The 5,127-nt window shown below is 42.7% G+C and overlaps 1 pseudogene; it reads right to left on the bottom strand.

Annotated features, from left to right (window-relative positions):
• Positions 1–1,288: 1,288 nt before the first annotated feature.
• Positions 1,289–2,862, bottom strand: LOC114800976 (uncharacterized; annotated as a pseudogene).
• Positions 2,863–5,127: the final 2,265 nt, after the last annotated feature.

Below are 5,127 nucleotides of genomic sequence, written 5' to 3'. Positions count from 1 at the left end.
AATCACAGCTTGACTCAGAGCTACTGTATTACCAGAATCTTCTGTGCAAATTTTCCACAAATTTTTTACTACTGCTAAAACTGCTTTCTACAAAGCAAAACTGGAAGCATCTGCCGACAACCCTCAAAAACTCCACAACATATTCTTATCTCTACTCAACCCTCCAACTCCCCCTACCCCATCTTCACTTACTGCTGATGATTTTGGCAAAGTCTTCACAGGGAACTGCTCTAAATCAGTTTTCTAAGGTCATGTCAGATGAAATCATTCAGATTATATCTACCGGCAATCCAACTACCTGTCCACTAGATCCCTTCCGCAATGCTCCAAACCATCTCTCCTGACCTCATCCCTTTCACATCTGGCCATGTTCCATCTGCCTTTAAAACAGCCAGGTTCTTACAATCCTAAAGAAACCAACCACTGAATGTACAGACATCAACAAATACAATTTCTCTCCTCCCATTTCTTTCTAAAATCCTTGAGTGCTGTCTCTATAATCAGCTGTCAAAGAACATCCTCCTGGATCCTAACCAGCCTGGCTTCAGAACGGCTCATTCTACTCTGACTGCCCTTATGACTGTTTCTGAGAAACTACATGCGGCCAGATTGGCAAAACTGTCATCTGTGCTTATTCTCCTCGACCTCTCTGCAGCATTTGACACAGTTAACCAAAAGACTCTCTTGTTTATCCTGAAGAGGCTTGGAAATCAGTGCTCAGCATGTCAGTGGTTTGCATCCTACCTTGATGAGCAATCTTACCAAGTGACTAGGAAAGGATCCACCTCTGCCTGACAAAGACTCTCCACTGGTGTCCCTCAAGGCTCAGTACTACTTCCTCTACTTTTCTCCCTCTACACAAGATCACTTGGTGAGGTCATTATCCTAACACTGCTATGCCGACGACACATAACTTTCCTCCCTTTGATCTACATGCTGCTTCCAAAATGTCTGCATGTCTAACTGACATCTCATCTTGGATGCAGCCTAGATGTAACAATAGACAACCAACTCTATTTCACGAATCAGCAATCTTTCCTGCTCCTTCTCTACAATATCAGACAAATCAATCTTTATCTGTCAACACAGGCCACCCAGATACTGGTTCAGTCCATAATATCTGTGAAGATTCTCAGTCATCCAGGTGAATTTGTCTGAAAGTTGATTCATGGCAACTGGACTTTCTTCCTTTAATGTAGAGACGTTTCATTCTGCATCCACAGAACTTTGTCAATCTGAGGGAAGTTGGCTTGTGCCCACAAATTTATTCGCCAGGTTGGTTATCACCTCACTCCCACCTTAAAAAGGCTTGTTAAGTGAAACAAAGGCAGGGGAAGGGGGTCGGTGGATGTTACATTAAGCGGGTCGTTAAATGTGGCCAACCTGTTGGATGTGTGAATTGGGCCTGATTTTCCAGGGGATGCATGAAAGGGCAGCAAAATATGTTGGAGATAAGTTGTGTCTGAGGCCTCCACCTCTGTTGAGTGAGGGTTTGTTGATTTGCACATGAAAAGCTTCCCTCACTTCTCTCGCAAACCTCCTATCTTCTCTGTCAAATATTTGAACATTCTCATTCAAAAATGAGTCCCTTGTCCTTAACTGATTCTGGCCCTGAGGCTCCTTCTGTGCTGGGCCATCCTCCTGTGTAGCAGCTGTTTGGTTTCCCCAATGTACAGCTCGGAGCACTTTTCACTGCACTGGACAGCATACACTACATTGCTCTTCTTCTGGGATGGATGAGTCTTTATCTCAGTGTGTTCGCAGGTTTGAAATGGACAGGTATGTGATGTTTCCCAAAAATTCTTTTCAGTCTTTCAGACACACCAGTCATGTATGGAATGACCAGTTTTTTCTGTTTGCCCTGGGATTCAGGTTGTTCTGTGGTCCTTTTTTGAAGGAGGATTGTTAACAGCCGCTTTGGGATATCCTTATGTCTTCAGATGCCTGTCTTCCTTAGTTTTGGCAACTGTGGCTGGAATGTTCTCTGCTCTATGGTGCAACGTCCTGATTACTCCTAGTTTGTGTTGTAGTGGGTGATGTGAGTCAAACAATAGATAGTGGTCAGTGTGGGTGCGTTTTCTGTAAAATTCTATGTCCAGGTTTCTTTCAGTCCCAACAATAACCGCACAGTCCAGGAAGGCCAGCTGGTTATTTTTGGAGTCCTCCCTGGTGAATTGTATGTTTGTGTCCACTAAGTTAAGACCTTTACTTCCTGGCTCTTGATCTTCACCCAGGTGTCATCCACATACCTGAACCAGTGGGATGTTGAACTCCCTGGGATGGAGTTCAGTGCTTTCTCCTCCACTTCTTCCATGTACAGGTTGGCAACAATAGGTGACACAAACGAGCCATGGCACAGCCATGTCTCTGTCTATAGAAGTCGCCCTTGTATGTGAAATAAGTGGTGCTCAAGCACAAGTCCACGAGCAGGCAGATCTGGTCTGGGTTGAGGTTGATTCTGGCGGTGAGGGTGCTGTCTTCTTCCAGTCTTCATCTTACAGCTGTTAAGGCTGCAGTGGTGGGAATGCTGATGAAGAGTGATGTGACATCAAAGGATACCATGGTTTCATCTGTATCCAGTTTCAGCTCCCTGACCTTGGAGGTAAACCCTTCTGAATTGTGGATGTGATGTTCTGTGTGTCCAACCAAAGGTGCCAGAATTGTGACCAGGTGTCTAGCAATGTTATACATGACTGAGTCAATGCTGCTGACGATGGGTCTGAGTGGGGCTCCTTCCTTGTGTATCTTGGGGAGTCCATAAAAGCAGGGGGTGGTCTCCCCAGGATAAAGGCGGTAATAGGTTGCCCTGTTGATGGCGTTTTCCATTTCCAGGTGTTTCAAGTGATGTTTTGTTGTCTGCATCTGAGATTGAAGTATAGGTGGTTCCTGTAGTCTGCAACCTTTCTTGCTGGCTTTTCATATTCCCGTACCAACTTCAGGGTTTCTGTCCCATAGTGCATGCAAATATGTCTGTGAAGATTCTCAGTCATCCAGGTGAATTTGTCTGAAAGTTGAGTCATGGCAGCTGGACTTTTTTTCTTTAATATAGAGACATTTCATGCTGCATCCACAGAACTTTGTCAATCTGGGGGAAGTTGGCTTTTGCCAACAAATTTATCCTCCAGGTTGGTTTCAGCTCACTCGCGCCTTGAATAGGCTCGTTAGGTGAAATAATCAGTCCATAATAATCTCACGACTGGATTACTGCAACTTCCTTCTAGCTGGTCTACCTGTATGTACCATACAACCTCTACAATTAATACAAAATGCAGCAGCACGACTGATCTTCAACCTTCCCAAATTCTCCCACACCACCCCTCTGCTACGTTCTTTCCACTGGCCAGTAGCTGCACGCATCAGATTCAAGAGAATATTTAGATTAATTTGTAACCTTCTTATTGTCTGACTTATGTATAGAAACTACAACGTAGTGAATAAAAAGATTGTATTCATAGTTGTGGGTCCTAGTGAACCAGAATTGAGCACTTCATTGATTGTAACATGGAAGCACATTGTAAGTCGCTCTGGATAAGGGCGTCTGCCAAATGTTTTAAATGTAAATGTAAACACTGTTGGTTTTAGTTCTTTAATTAATCTGTTTTGTGTTAAAATGCTTGCGTTTGGGTCCTCCATTACCCCCACCATGACAGTTTCACTATGGGATATGAGATTGTACAAATATGATTATGATTTCCATAGTATATGCTCCCAGAATTATTATAACTGATTTGTGGGTAAAGAGAATGACGTAAAAGTTTCAGTTGTATTTGACCTTTGATGCATCAATGGTGTACAACATGGTGAATTAGAGGATAATGATGTGTAAGAATTCCTCTGCATGAAATTATTTTATTTGTTTATGTGACACTGAGGCTGAGATTTATTTAGACTGAAACTGCAATCTGGGTCACTTACAACATAAGAAGAATGTGCATATCAACATCATCAACAACATCATAAATGGATACTGCATGCAGTATCAGTAAGCCGTGATATATGAATGATGCTACAGTGTGCAGTTTGCATTTTATGTCAGGCTGATCAGATTTTGTACAATAAATTATTCCAATAAAAATGCCATAATAAATGCACGTCTTTCAGTTTGTGGTGATGGGTTTCATTCAAATTCATTCAATCAGTTCACTATTCTCTTGTGAACTTCCGAATCACTTAAGGGTTCATATCATTTTCATTTACAGCATTTATCAGACACCCTTATTCAGAGCGACTTTCAATCAGTAGTTACAGGGACAGTCCCCCCTGGAGCAACTTACAGGGACAGTCCCCCCTGGAGCAACTTAGGGTTAAGTGTCTGGCTCAGGGATACAGTGGTAGTAAGCGGGATTTGAACCTGGGTCTTCTGGTTCATAGGCAAGTGTGTTACCCACTAGGCTACTACCACCCTGGTAGTATCTTGTAATTAATTGCCTCTAAGTAAACCTATGAGAGCTCCACTAACATGACCGTTATGCTCAGCCAGTTTTCTTTAAGACGTGTCAATCAAAAAAAATGATTTAACATTCTGAATTGGAAAATATTCTCATGCTGCCCTTTATACCCTTCCTCAGAAATATTTGGTGTTCCTTAATCTGAGCAGATATTTTTAGATATATGTATGCACTAAAGGGATAGGCAATGTGGATTAACTTCCATTAACTATACAATTGTAAGGGGGAAAAGAAACACAAAAAACAGCAGTAACAGTCTGATAATATTAATGTCCAGCCATCGTGACAGTCACACTAAGGATGACAGCTTGGGGAAATGATAAAAACATGGCATGGACTTGGGCAGGGAACTGGCGACTACCAAAGGCGATTACCACTGGTTCCCATCGTGCGTATGTGTCCTCCTTCCTTGCCATGTCCAGCCATCGTGACAGTCACACAAAGGATGACAAATGAGTTTGCAGTGTTTTGCCCTTGCTTGCCCCTTTTATACTGTCCAGTTTTGTGGGTGTGGCATACTTCCTATTAGTCCAGGGCATGGTCCTTAGTGCACCCTCTGGTGGACTGGAGGCTGGGCGGTGGCCATAACAACTATATTCAGAGGCAAAAGAGCTGACTTTAGCAAATGCAAAGACCTAATATCCAAAAGCAATGGACATCGAATTAACATATTATAAAA

The sequence above is a fragment of the Denticeps clupeoides genome, chromosome 1, assembly GCF_900700375.1.
Source record: "Denticeps clupeoides chromosome 1, fDenClu1.1, whole genome shotgun sequence".
NCBI lineage: Eukaryota > Metazoa > Chordata > Actinopteri > Clupeiformes > Denticipitidae > Denticeps > Denticeps clupeoides.
This window is presented reverse-complemented; position numbering and strand designations above follow the sequence as displayed.